Raw genomic sequence first — 14,314 nt, 5'->3', positions numbered from 1 at the left:
TGACTGGGACACAGCCTGGCTAAGATTTCTCGGCACTAAATGACCGGCCAGATGTGTCAAAGCCAGAAACGAAAGGAAGTGCAGAGGAAGCAGGCAGAGTCCGGTCCCAGCTTTCTCCCAGGGAGGGGGAAGTGGGTGCAAGGATGGCCACTCACCCCAGCGGCATGTGGGGCCTCGGGGACTGGGAGTGGCAGGAAGCGCTGGTTTGGGCTCCAGGCCTTCCTTGACCGTGAGGCTAGTTGGGGTTAGGAAGCTTTGCAGGTCAGGGAGTGGTTGTGAGTGGGAGGGAGCTGATGTGGAATCCAAGAAAGGACCTGAATTCATTCATTCCAGAAACACACGTGGAGGGGCCGGCACTGTGGCTCACTTGGTTAATCCTCCACCTGCAGCACCAGTGTGCCATATGGGCGCCGGGTTCTAGTCCTGGTTGCTCCTCTTCCAGTCCAGCTTTCTGCTGTGGCCCGGGAAGGCAGTGGAGGATGGCCCAAGTGCTTGGGCCCCTGTAGCAGCGTGGGAGACCAGGAGGAAGCAACTGGCTCCTGGCTTCAGATTGGCGCAATGTGCCAGCGGTAGCAGCCATTTGGGGAGTGAACCAACGGAAGGAAGACCTTTCTCTCTGTCTCTCTCTGTATAACTCTGTCAAAACCAAACCAAAACAAAACAAAAAAAATTTGAAAAAAAATTTTTAAAAAAGAAACATGTGTGGAGCACCTACTGTGGGTCAGCCACCAGGCTAGGCTGAACCCAGGAGCCATGACTTGGCAGGGGGTGTAGGGGGAAAGAGCTGGGAGGGCAGGTAGGGGAGGTCTTTATCTCTGAACCAGAGATCCTAACCTGTCGCCATGGCTGTCTGCTTTCTCCCAGGCTGGCATTGCTTTTCACAGTTGGAATTTTCTTTGTAAAGAATGATTCCCCTGGGGAGCTTAGTGCAGCTTCCCTGCTGAGCCGCAGCGAGGTCTCTGTGGGGCCTGGCATCCCAGCTGCTGTTGGCGCTTCCTCATTACAGCCCTGATATCTCACATTTCCTTTCCCAGCTCAGGGCTGGAGAGGTGGGTGGTGGGCTGGAGAGGCCTGGTAGGTTCCCTGTAACACCTGCTACCTGACATGCTGGCTCACTCTGGCCCCCAGGGGACAGGGTCAGCTGGTGCCCAGAGGACTTCTTCCCCAGGTATCAGCCTGGAGATCCTGCAGGGAACACAGTAGAAAACTCCATGCCCCTGCTTGTCCTAGAGCCATCTAGTGGGACAAGAGGCACAGGCTGAGAACAGCCCTGCATCGCCCCCGCCCCCAGGGTAGATGGTGGGTGGGGACTCGTGCCACCAGCAGAGGGGGCAGGGTGAGCCCAGCTTCTCCAGCTTCCTGGGCCAGGTCCCGGGAGTTGGTGTGGGAGTGCTGCAGCCGGCTCTGCGGCCCTCAGCCTCCATCTCCTCCTCTTCCTCGCACTCCTACTCCTGCTTCTTTTCTTGGCTTCACTTCTGCTCCCAGTTCTGGACCAAGACAAGTGTCTTTCTGCCTCCTCCAGGCTGCTGGGCACGGTCCCCTGTTGACAGTAGCTCCACAGGGACAGCTCCTGGCGGCCACCCTGACCGTCAGGCCATCCATCAACTGTGTCCACACACTGCTTGTCCCCAGGGAGCTCCATAGGACTGACTAGCCATCTGTTCTCTTCCTGCACACGGATGGGGGCCAGGGCCTCTGGCTTCCTTCCATGGCCGGCTCAGAAGGCCCGAGGGAGAGACAGCCCTCGGGTTTCCCTCTCACGTGGTGTGGGTCCAGAATGTGGGGCTTGCGCCTCCTTTCTGTGTCCCTATAGCTGCCGGACGAGGCTACGTCAGGAGTAGGGGTGAGCCACAGCGGTTGGATAGACGGGCCTGGCAGGTCCTCCAGCAGGCTTGAGAGAAGCATCTCTTTTTTTCTGCCAGTCACCCTTGCAGCCACCTCCCTGTGACGCAAGCACTTGCTGTGCACCTGCTGTGTGCCAGGTCCTAGGGTCTGGCAATGAGCAGAACTCGGAGTTGGGGGAGAGGTGGTCAAGTAGCAGGCAACAACAGTGCATTTGAGCAACTCAGTGGCGGGGCCAGTCCAGGGCTCCAGGCGACACAGAAGAGGGGCTTCCAGGAAGGGGTGGGCCAGCAAAAGCTGACAACTGGGTAGGAGACGAGTGGCTGGGAGGCAGGAGGAAGGGAAAGCTTCTAAGAGACACAGGCCTAGAGGCAGGAGAGAGAAGGGCACATTAGTGGCACAGTAGGTTGGGCAGCTTGCTACACTTGGGTTCCCTATCATGTACTTTTTCCAGTTGGGACTGGAAACTGCTCCGCTTCCAATCTAGCTTCCTGCTAATGCACCTGGGAAGGCAGTGGAGGACGGCCCAAGTACCTGGGCCTTTGACATCTGTGTGGGAGACCCAGGTGGAGTTCTTGGGTTCTGGCTTTTGCCTAGCCCAGACCTAGCTTTTGTGGCTGTTTGGAGAATGAACTAGAAGTAGGAAGATTCTCTCTCTCTCTCTCTCTCTCGCTCTCTCTCTCTCTGTGTGTGTGTGTGTGTGTGTCTTTCCCTCTCTGCCTTTCAAATAAATATTTAAAGTGGGGGGGAGGCGATGCAGGGGCCAGGCCACTCAGGCAGTGGGAACTTGGACTAAGGGCAAGGAATCCCTTGAATCTGGGAATGACTGAAACAGATCATAGAAATCTCTCTGGCCGCTTATGGAGAGTGCTTTAGGGTACAGCAAGGGTAGCTATGGGGAGAGGAGCAAGGTGGCTTGTGCCAGGACTCGGATGGAGGCCTGAACTTGGTAGAATCCGTGAGCCTGGAGTCCCGGAGCTGGCTGACTGGTGTGGGAGCCGAGGGAGAGGAGGGACCCAGCGTGGCTGCCAGGCTTGGGGGAGAGGCTTTGTTCTTCCCTTTTTTTGGCGGTGGTGGTAGGGGGATTCTGTATTTGGATCAGTTGCTAAAGGTCCAGGGTTTCCTGAGTCTGAGGAAGAGAGGGAGGTGTTGGTGAAGACCAGGATCTGAAAACGCTGGCTGGGTCCAAGATACTCCCCACCCCCGGCTCTAGGAGGCGGGCTGGGCGGGTTGAGGCCTGGTGCGGAGGTCCCCGTGGCTGCGATCACAGGAGTCTGAACAGGTACCGGTATGGGGCAGGAAGGAGGCGCACAATGGGCTAGGAGGGAGGAAGCGGCCGTTCTGCCTCAGGGGCGGGGAGGCAGGAGGAGGCTCCTCGGGAGGTGACCCTGGGCTCTGCCAAGTGGACCTGTTTCCTCCCTGAGCTGGAGAAGGATTCATCCCGGCCCACGCCAGTTATCTCTGGGGCTCAGTGGAGACTTGGTTTTATCCTGTGTGCTGTGCTTTGTGGCTCTTTACACACAACACATGTGTGCGTGGTGAGCTCTCCAAGACCTTGGCAGGCCTAAGTGTTCAGGCTCACTGGTTCCCTTCCCTCTGCCCTGTCGCTAAAGCCAGCTGGGCAGGTGATTTTGCAAGTGTCCCCTGTTCTGGGTCCTGCCCGGGGTGTGTCTGGTGGGACCTCCTGCTGCTTCGGTGGCTCTGTGCTTAAGGACCACAGCTGAGGGAAGAAGAGGTGGACGCTGCGTCCCCATCCTCACCAGCTTTTCAGAGCCCAGCTTCTCAAGCTGCCGGTCTGGCCACCGTGGCCCTGCAGGGGACTGCCTGCGTGGGGGCAGGAGAGCCCCCTTTGCTGTGGCAGCCCTGGACCCCTGGAGGAAAACGCTATGAGCCTGGGCCACCTTGTCCCTAGTGTTGTGGCTGCCGTCCAGAGTGGGGACCGGAAGCTGAGCTGCTGCAGGCCTGCCGGGCTGGGGCGTGCGCGCTGGGCTTCTGGCAGTGGTGGCGTAGCTGGGGGCGGCCTGGGCTCGGTGTTCTAGAATGCTTCTGTTCCTAATTTTACTCCAAATGATCCTCGGAGGGGTTTTGGGTTTGTTTTTTGTTTTTGTTGTAAGCAGGAAATTTTTGCTTCATTTTATGCCAAAGCTTCAGGCACCTCTGGCTTCAGAGAGTCTGGCCGCACGAGAGCCCTGGCTGGGGGCTGGGCATGGAACTCTAACTCAGTCCTTGTGATGATGAGGGGTCTGTGGGGAGGGGTCCAGAGTGGGAAAGGTCCTTGGAAGCATTTTGGGGGGGTTCTCTGTCCTGCATGAGTGGGGCACACGGGGCTGGCAGGTAGAGCGATGGATAATGTCATTTGTCTTCTCCCAGGCCCCCCCCTCATGGCCCTGGAAGCCCCATTCTGCCTTCTGCCCTGGGAGAAGCTGGGCGAACTGCAGTCCGAAGTGCCCTGGCCACCCAGCCGTGGGTGGTGGGCACAGTGCCCAAGCCACATGGAGCTGGGTGAGGGCACATGTCATGGTCATTGGCTTGTTTTGCACAGGCAGCTTGGAGGCAGGGTCTCAGAGGTGGCCTGCCCTGGCAGGAGCCCCCCCCTCCAGGCTGTCCCCGCTGTCCCTGCACCCTTGGCCACCCTGCCCTTTGCTCCCTTCTAACCTCTCTTATTTACATTGAAACGGTTCTGGGAAGTACCAGATAGGCAAACACCCTGACTGGGGGTGGGTGCCTGGAGTGGGGTGAAGTGGGGTGGGTGGCGGGTGGGAACACAAGTATTTTAAAAATGCTGCAAATCTCTACAGCGCTTCCCAGAAGCCACAAGCACGCGCTCTGCCTGCCAGCAGGGCTCCCGCCACCCCGCTGCACTAAGCTGCTGGATTCTCCTCCCTGCAGCCTGGGGTGGAGCGCAGCATCTTGGGAGGGGGGGCGGGGGGCGGGGAGCAGTGGGACTGGTGACCCAGATGAGGTGGGGGCTCCCCTGCCGCCTGCAGGCTGCCTGGCGCCTGCATTGTCAGTCCTGCACAGCAGGCACCAATGTGCCCCAGGCATCTGGCAGCACTGTGGGTGCCCACCACGCCAGATGGGCACTGTGAAGGAGTGGCGTTTGCACCCCCTGCCGTGCAGCTTTGGGGGGCGGGCAGCCATCCACAGGGTGTTTGGCAGCGGCTCCTGTCCTCAGCACAGGGGACGGTGTCAGCAAGATTGTGATTTTTTTTTTTTATTGTTGGCCCCAGCTGGTTGGGAAACTTTCCTTAGACCTGGGCCGTCACTCTGGTCCCTTCCTGTCCCCCCCTGCGCTGCTTGCAGTCAGAGGCTGTGGTGTTGCCCTGGCACAGGCTCGCTCGGGCCCGGGAGGCGCGGAGGGTGCTGGCGCAGCCTTCTCACAAGCAGCCTGGACTTGTGAGGTCCCGTTGAGCCTGAGAAGGAATAGGGGGTGAGGAGCTGGCTGGCGCTTGCCCCCGTGTTAGGCAGCGTTCTGATGTTTGCTTGCTGAGTCCCCCAGCCACGCACTGAAGTAGGCATTACCTTGCTGGCTGTTTCCCAGGTGAGGAGGGCATGATGAAGGTGGCAGGAGGACAGGCTGAGGGTAATCCGGCTGCAGGAGCACCCTCAGCCCTGAAGGGACACGCGGGGCTGGGACCCAGGCTGGCCTGCTGGGTAGGAGAGAGGAGGCAGGGTCAGGACAGCCCTGTGAACCCCCATCAGGAGTCAGGAGGCCTTTCCCGCCAGGCAAATGGGAGGCGGGAGGGCGGAGCCCTCTGGATGGTGCCGGCGCTCAGTGCTCCAGAGGCTCAGCCGGAGCAGGAGCCGGAGAGCCCGAGTGGCAGCAGGCAGACTCAGTCTGGTGGGAGCGGAGGAAGGCGAGGGAAGCCCTAGCGAGGGAGGAGCACCTGCCCCGGCAGCATCCAGGTGCGGTCCCCACAGGGTGGAGGAGGGATGCCCTGTTGCCCCTGACTCATCTGGGCTGAGAGGCAAGGACTTTGCCCCTCTCGCCTCTTTTGGCCCTCGCTGATCTCTGTGGCACTTGCGGCGGCCAGGCCCCACCCAGCTGGGGGTCACCTCTGACCCAGGACAGGCTCCTCCGCATGGCACAGGTCTGTGCACTGTGGTTTCCCCTCTGTGCATGCGAGGTCAGAGACGGGGACTGTAGCCCAGCAGAGGGCCTAGCGGGCGGTGGGTTCTCTCTCTCTCCCCGCCGTGCCGTTCTCTGTCTGAGCTGCTCTGCCCTGCCTGGCGTGGACGCCCACATACCTTGGCCCCAGTTTGCCTGGCACTTCCTCTGGGCACCCTTGCCTGGCCCTCCCACTGCGCACCGCACCCTCTCCTCGGGATTATAGTTATCCAGTGACTTCAGCAGCGCTGCAGCCTGAGAGCTGTGGGTATCTGTTGAAGGAGTGAGGGCCGTTTCCTGTCCTCTGCCTGGTCCACCTCGCTTAGCTCAGTGTTGGCTCCTGGCCTCGGTCCCTTGTCTGTAGGACATGACCACGTCCTGCGCCCACCCACAGACTCTGTTTCCTGTGTGCCTGAGAATGGCATCCCACAGGCGTGGACAAGAGATGGGTCCTGTATGCATCCATGGGCCTGGGGAAGAGGGGTCGCAGGGGCAGCCTGCCCTCTTCCCTGCACGGGAGCCCCAGCAGGGGCGCCAGGCTAGGATGAGAAGGAGACCCAGGGTTCTGTGGGAGCCACAGCGTCCAGCTGCAGGTCTCCGAGGGGCGGGAGTGTAGCCGGCAGGGGGCAAGGCTCTTTCTTCCCTTGGGCCAAGTTCCCAGGGCTGCCTGCCTGCTGGGTTGTCAGCAGCCTGGGGATCTGCATAGCAACTGCTGTCCTGGGTCAGAATGACAGATCCCAGCTGAAGCCCGGGGACAGCTCCCACGGGCAGGGGCTCCCTGTGAGGGCAGGGGCGTGGCTGGGGCAGCCCCAGCTTCCCTTCTAGGGGGCTCACCCCCATTGCAGTCCCCTACAGGAGACACAGCATCTGCCTCCCTGGGGGACCAGGTTGAGAGGGAGCTGGACTTGTGGCACAGCAGGACTCAGGAGAGGCAGTGGGAGGAGGCCTGGGACGGCAGAGACGCCGCCTGGGTGAGGAGAGCACCAGGCTCGCCAGGCCCACGAGGCCTCACTTCCTCCAGCCCCATATGAGTCAGGAAGGGAGCGCCTTGGATTCCATCCTCAGGTGGGGCCGGGTCTGCCAGAAGCAGGTTCTGGGGCCTACAGGGGCCCCTCAGCCTTGGCGGGAAGTGGCACTGCTGAATTTGTCCCCCATAACCATCCTCTGCTCTGTGGTCCCCACAGCGCCTCTGGGGCCTGCTTCCCCCGTCGTGACCTTTTTGGTCCCCGTGCCCTTTGCCCCCTGATGTCCTTTCTGCTGGCCCCTCCTCCTTCCCATTTCTGCAAGGAGCTGACTCACTTCCTCCTCTCTCCCCAGCTTCTCTCTCTGCCAGGCCCTGTGGCGAGCAGGGGACACACAGGGAGGAGGTTTCTCCCAGGGCACCTCCCCTGCCCTCTTCTCTGGCAGTAGGACAGGGAGGTGCCCCTGGCTCTGGAAAGAGGGCTGAGCGTAAGCGGGGGAGGAGGGCCAGGTGTGGAGTCTGGGCACAGCTGGGCGAATGTTGGGGGGGGCCTCGCTCCGCACCTGCTCCGTGCCTCCTTGTGGGCTTGGTCCCATGCAGGAGAAAGGCTGAGATGCTGTCCCTGGGATCAAGAGGCCTGTGCTGGAGCAGAAGATGTCTGTGAACAGATTAGTCCCAGCCCCGGGTGGCACGAGCTGGTGGCCAGCAGCGTGCACCTGCGAGGGCTCCCTGGGGCCCCCAGTTTCATGCCTCGAGGGAGTGAGGATCTGGAGAGTCCAGTGGAAATGTCCAGGGACAAGGCAGAAGGAAGGGCCTGATACTGTGTCCCGCGTGGCTTCTTCTGCTGGGGGCCCTGCCTCCTGCTCCTCCAAGCCCCGCCTCCATCGCTGGTGGACCGGTTTGGTGGTGGGGCTGACGGCAGAAGCCCTGGCATCGGCTGCCTCGCCCTCCCCGGAGCTGCCCGGGCTGGCAGCCTGTGTGCCTGGCGCTCCAGGCTCCGGGGGGACTGGCCTGTGCTGAGCCTGGCACAGCCTTGCACCCTCCTCAGCAGGCATGTAGGTCGCCCCGAGGACCCAGACACAGCGTGAGGGCGAGTCTCCCGCACTTGGCCACAAGTCAAGATCAATAGAGGCCAGAGCGAAACTGGGCCCACAGCCTGAGAAGCTGGGGACCGCTGTGGTCTAACTTCCTGGAATCCAGTGACCCGCAAACATCCCTGTGCCCGAGCCCTTGGCTCTGCCCAGTAGAGACCCCATGCACTTTGGCCTGGGAGTGTGGCCTCAGGATTTCTGCACAGTGACAGGAGTTTCTGGTTTAGGTGAGGTTGGGGACAGGAGATAGAAGCCAGGGATGCTGGCGCGGCTCAATAGGCTAATCCTCCGCCTGAGGCACCGGCACACCGGGTTCTAGTCCCGGTCGGGGCGCCAGACTCTGTCTGGGTTGCTCCTCTTCCTGTCCAGCTCTCTGCTTTGGCCTGGGAAGGCAGTGGAGGATGGCCCAAGTGTTTGGGCCCTGCACCCACATGGGAGACCAGGAGGAAGCACTTGGCTCCTGGCTTCAGATCAGTGCGGTGCGCCGGCCGCAGCGGCCATTGAGGGGTGAACCAACGGAAAAGGAAGACCTTTCTCTCTGTCCCTCTCTCTCACTGTCCACTCTGCCTGTTAAAAAGAAAGCAGGGATGAGGCTGCAGCTTAGAGAAGGTGAGGGGTGCTAACCTGACTCCCCCGCCCCCAATGCCCTCGCCTCCACTGTGGGAGATGAGCTGCGCTGAGCATCATGGATGCCTGTCTGCATTCCCCTCCCAGAGCTGCCTTACTGGTCTCTCCTCCACACATCATTATTTGCCCTCCGCTTGGGGACAAGAACCACGAAGCTGGGCTCCAAGGCAGGACACCTAGCCTGGGAATGACCTGTGGCCTGGGTACCGCACACATGCGTGCACTCACACATGCATGTACACAAATGAAATAAAATAAATCAGTGCATTCAAAAAAGATATTTCAAAGGAAAATTCCAGAAATAAACACTTCATAACATTAAAAATAACTTTTATGATAATATACTGTCACGTTCTATTTTATTCTATTTTGTTATTACTGTTTTTTTTTTTTTTTTTTTTTGACAGGCAGAGTGGACAGTGAGAGAGAGAGACAGAGAGAGAAAGGTCTTCCTTTGCCGTTGGTTCACCCTCCAATGGCCGCCGCTGCAGCCGGCGCACCGCGCTGATCCGATGGCAGGAGCCAGGATCCAGGTGCTTTTCCTGGTCTCCCATGGGGTGCAGGGCCCAAGCACCTGGGCCATCCTCCACTGCACTCCCGGGCCATAGCAGAGAGCTGGCCTGGAAGAGGGGCAACCGGGACAGAATCCGGCGCCCCGACCGGGACTAGAACCCGGTGTGCCGGCGCCGCAAGGTGGAGGATTAGCCTATTGAGCCACGGCGCCGGCTCTATTACTGTTGTTAATATACTGACCTAATATCTAAATTAAACCTTATCCTGGGTATGTATGAATAGGAAAAAGCATGGGATGGAGGGGGTTCAGCACTACTCGCAGTTTCCAGTTTAGACTGAGTTGTCTTCTTCCCCAGCCCCCTGCCACGCTTTCCCACCGTCAGCTTCCAGTCTCTAGCGAGCCCTCACCTCTGTCCAGAGCAAGGCTGGCTTCAACCAGAGGACTTGGGCTCCGGGAGAGGGGAAGGCAGGATTTTGCTGCTTTATTCAGGGTCATGGATTCAATGCCTGGCCCCGTGTCTTCCGAAGGCTACTGGTTTTGAGGTCTCTCTTCTCTGCTCCTGACAGGGGGACCCATCCTATAATGGGCCCTCAGCCCTTCACCCCTGCCCATTCTCCTCACTTCTGCTGTAGAAGCAGATGCTTGGCAGATGTGGGGATGGGCGGGAGGGTGCCAGGGCTGGTTTTGGTTGTAGGGGCTGCTCTCTGCTTGCTGGGGAGAAGAAAGCGGGGGAAGGTCCCACGGGCAGGAGACAGGGTTACCCACGTGGTGTGGTGATGCCTTTTCATGCACGGGTGAGTTCCACTGCCTGGTCTGAGTCTTGGCTCTGCTGCTTGTTGGCTGAGTGACTCTGCACAAATGACAAAATTTCTCTGTGCCTTGTTCTTATCTGTAAGATGAGAATAATTCTAGTCCTTCCATTGCATGGTTGCTTTTTTTTTTTTTAATAAAGACTTATGTATTTATTTGAAATGCAGAGTTAGAAAGAGAGAGAGAGATCTTCTCTCTGCTGGTTCACTCCCCAGGTGGCCCTAACCACTAGGGCAAGGCCAGGAGGAAGCCAAGAGCCACACGTTTATTCTGGGTCTCCTGTGTGGGTGACAGGGGCCCAGGTACTTGGGCCATCTTCTGCAGCTTTCCTTGGCACGTTAGCAGGAAGTGGGTTTGGAAGAGGAGCAGCTGGGACTCGAACCAGCACCCATATGGGATGCCAGCATTGCAGGTGGCGGCCCAAGCCTCTACACCACATCAGCCCCACATGGTGGTTTTGAGGATTAAATGAACCTATCTCTGTCTGTCCAGCTGTCAATCACTTAGAGCAGTGCCTCCAAATTATGCCTTGTGAGTACAGTGGTCCCTCCTTATCCATGGGGATACATTCTAAGATCCCCTGTGGCTGCTGGAAACTGTGAGTGTGCTGAGCCCCCTACATCCCATGTTTTTTCCTATCCATACCTACCTAGGATAAAGTTTAATTAAACATTAAGCTCAGTATATTAACAGTAACAGCAAAATAGAATAAAGTAGAATGTGATAGTATATTATCATAAAAGTTATTTAAAATGTATGAATTGTTTATTTCTGGGATTTTCCATTAAATATCTTTTTAAAATATATTGAAATGCAGAGTGACAGAGAGACAGATTTTCCTCCCACTGGTTCACTCTCCAAAGGGCTGCAGATGGCCAGGGCTGGGCCAGGCAGAAGCCAAGAGCCAAGAACTCCAACCACATCTCCCACACGGGTGACAGGGGCTCAAGGTCTTGGACCATGTTCCACTGCCTTCCCAGGCTCATTAGCAGGAAGCTGGATTAGAAGCGGAGCAGCTGCGACTCAGCACCTGGGACTTGACCCAGCGCTCTGATATGAGACACCAGCTTTGCAAGCAGCGGCTTAACCCGCAGCACCACGACCCGGCCCCTCCGTGTAAATGTTTTGGGGCTGCGGTTGACTGTGGGTGATTGAAACTATGGAAAGGCTACTCTAGACTTGAAAGCGAGCTTCAGCTGCACATTCATTAGTCTGCCTCTGACATCTTGGGAGCACTCGGTGCCTGGTGGCAGGGACACCTGCTCTCTTCCTGTCCATGACTCAGCTCTGCTGGCGGGGGTGGTGGTGCAGGGGCTATTTGACTCTTGTCCCCAGGCTGGCTTTCAGGTGGAGACAAGGAAATGGGCCAAGGTCACTCAAGGCCATCTCAGGGGTAGGGATGGCTTCGCTGAATTTCCCATCTGATCTGTACTTTGATGCCAGTTTTTAAGATTATTTTTCAATGCAGTGTTCAACCTGCTTTTTCTGTGACTTAGCCGGAGTCAGAGTCTGAGCTGACGCCGGGAGCTTTGGAGTGCCGGCTTCTCCCCAGCCACTGTTTTCCCACTGAACCAGCGCATCCTTTTTGGTCCTTGTACAGCTCCCCCGGTTTCCTCACGCCCGTCCTGCTCCTGACAGCCCGTCTCAGTCAGGCTCAGCAGAACCGGGGCTCGGAGCAGAGGGCCAACCCTGACGGCCAGTTCCTGACTCTGCATGTTGCCCGGACTCTCCCACTTGGACTTGTAACCCCCGGAGTGGAACCTCTCAGGCGGAGCCTCTGTGATCGCTGTGGCAGTGGGCAGATCCGTGCTCTGGTCCTTGTTCTCCTGTGGATCCAGGCTGTTGGCGCTTATCTGGGCGAGCCTGCAGGCCACGCATGCCAGCGTCCATTCCACCAGTCCCCCACTCCTCTTCCTCGCTTGGCTCACCCAGCGCACATGCAGGGAGGAGTCCTGTGCCCCGTGGCAGAGTTCCTGGCAAGGCTGCCCCCAACAAGGCCCCTGTGGCCTTACTTGCCCTTGAGAGTTCAGTGATGCATTGGGGCTTCTCTCTCTGGGGGCGCAGACATCAAATGGGTGCTGCTGCGGGGGACGGGGAAGCCCTCAGGCCACCACATTCCAGATGTCTTACCCAGGCGTGGCCCAGAGAGTGCAGGAACAAGGGGCGATTGTACGGCACTGAGGGGCTTTCTCCCAGCCCTGGGCTGCCCGGGGTGGGGGCAGCCTCCCGTTCAGCCCTGCCTTTTCAGCCCCGTGGCATCTGGCTTCGGCTCGCAGGCTGGGTGGGAAATTGTGACCACAGCCCCCCTCCTCTGCTGCTTTTTGAGGTCTAGGGCATAAGGCAGGATGCAGGGGGGTAGGGAGGTAGGGGGGCCGACCACACTCTGGGGTGGGGTGTGCGGAGGGCCCAGCAGGGGGTGGGGCATCGCCTGAAGGAGGCTTTGGCAGTGTGGTCCAGGGGCACGCACGGCCGGATGGACATATGCTGTAGCCACCCGCTTCGAGTGTGGCTGGTGCCCCTGCGGAACTGAATTTTCATTCTTGTTTTTAATTTTTGTTTATCTGAAAGGCAGAGAGAGAGAGAGAGAGATCTTCCATCTACTAGATCACTCTCCATATGGCCGCAGTGGCCAGGGCTGGGCCAGGCTGAAGCCAGGGGCCAGGAGCTCCCTCCAGGTCTCCCCCGAGGGTGGCAGGGGCTCAGCTGCTAGCTCCGTCACCACTGTGTTGCAGGGTCAGCAGAAAGCTGGAATGGGGAGCAGAGCCAGGACCGGCACCAGGACTCGGGGATGGAAAGTTCCCGGTGGTGTCTCAATCCCTCAGGAACAGAATTCTCAGTTGTACTTTAATGTCACTACTGTTGTAGCTTCACTTTCGATAGCCACACACGGCCAGCAGCCACGCTACTGCGGAGTGCAGCAGGACAGGCCCCAGGCGGGGACAGGGGCTGCCCCTGCAGAGGCCTGGCCAGGCTGGGCACCGGGCCCCGCTCTCCCCTTTCTGTGGGGAAGGAAGGTTTGCCCGGGCCCGCGGTCTCTCTGCTTCACCAGCTCTGGAATCCTGCAGCCCCAGGGCCGGCAGGCCCCTGGCTGTGTGCCACCCCCAGCCGGGCAGTGCCTGCCTCCTGCTCCTCGCCCGGCACGCAGGTGCCCGCACGCCCGGGCCGATCTGGCGGGGGCAGCGGTGCGCGCTCCCCCTCCTCCCTGCTTCTGTGGAGACTGGCTTTGTGTTGTCTCTTTACTTAAGATGGTTCTAGAAACAAGCGCACGTGGAGCCTCCAGAGGTGAACGCAAGGGTCTTCAGGCCTCAATTGAATGTCCGGAGTGGAAGGAGCCCCTGCAGGGTGAGGGGAGCCCCAGGGGCCGCCGGCCCTCCTGTGGGGGGGCTCGCTCATCTTTCGCCTCAAGCCATGCCTCTGACCGGCCCCTGGTTTCCCATGTTCCTTCTGCGTGAAAGAGAGAGCAGTTCTTCCTGTCGCGGTATTTGCTGGACTCAGAAGTGAGATTTGGCGCAGGGGCGCCGAGGGCCCCGGTCCGCCGCCCGCCCTCCACGCTGCTTCCCGGAGCTGGGCCCTGGGGCAGCTGCTTGTGTGGGGGCAGTTTGGAAATCCCCGGGGCTGTGAGGAAAACCCCTGCGGCCCCGTGCCAGGGAGCAGCAGGCCCAGTGGAGCCACCCCCATGGGGGTCCCTGCGGCCTCCAGTGCCCCGTGACCTAGTCTCCTAGGTCACCTCAAGGTGCCCGCAAGATGGGGTGATGTGGCGCCAAGCTCGGAGCAGACCTGGGGCCATGCCTGGGCAGGAGCTGGGGGACCGAGGGGCTGCTAGTGCCTGAGCCCCAACGCTGCAGTGGTCACTCCTCAGGCAGTGATCTGCAGCCAGCTCGTGCCCACCAGCCCTCCTGGTTCCCTGCCCACATCACAGGCCCAGGGCCTCCCGCAGGCTCCATGTATTCGTTCATTCATTTGACCCCATCAATAGCATTTACTGAATGCCCAGGCTCTGTGGACAGGGCGGTGCTGGGAACAAAGTGCATGTCCAACCCATCCCCGCCTCCTCGTGCCATATCCCTCCCCAGTGAGCCGGGAGGCCATCTTGTGGCCGCAGCCCCTCGGGCCTGCAGCTCCCTGGGGACGCCTCCTGGGGGCGGGGCCCGGAGGTCCGCCTGGCGGAGGTGAAATCCGCGGCCTCGGCGGTTCCACGAGAAGTGCGCGGTCGCCCTCTGCCGGGCATTAGCAGCACTACAGGGTGGCGCATCCCGGGGCTCCAGGCGCATGTGCCGGTCTGGCCCCGCCCACACCCCAGGCCGGGCCGAGGGCCGTGGTATGGGTCTGGGAGGGGCCGCGTCTCCCCCCAGCCCTACATC

At 59.7% G+C, this 14,314-nt stretch overlaps 1 protein-coding gene and 1 long non-coding RNA gene across 14 annotated transcripts in view; one reads left to right on the top strand and one right to left on the bottom strand.

The window, feature by feature from the left end:
* MYO18A (myosin XVIIIA) overlaps nt 1-14,314 on the top strand; it is a 96,305-nt gene that overhangs the window by 15,024 nt on the left and 66,967 nt on the right. The gene's annotated exons all lie outside the window — the stretch shown is intronic.
* LOC149121207 (uncharacterized) lies at nt 5,041-5,494 on the bottom strand. The gene is made up of 2 exons (XR_016223890.1): nt 5,365-5,494; nt 5,041-5,255 (listed from the first exon to the last, which is right to left on the bottom strand). It is a non-coding gene; the product is annotated as an uncharacterized LOC149121207 (long non-coding RNA).

The sequence above is a fragment of the Oryctolagus cuniculus genome, chromosome 17 (genome assembly GCF_051225735.1).
Source record: "Oryctolagus cuniculus isolate XC-2025 breed Fujian yellow rabbit chromosome 17, ASM5122573v1, whole genome shotgun sequence".
In the NCBI taxonomy this organism is placed as follows: Eukaryota; Metazoa; Chordata; class Mammalia; order Lagomorpha; family Leporidae; genus Oryctolagus; species Oryctolagus cuniculus.
Note: the sequence above shows the minus strand (reverse complement) of the source record. Positions and strands in the feature narration are given on the sequence as shown.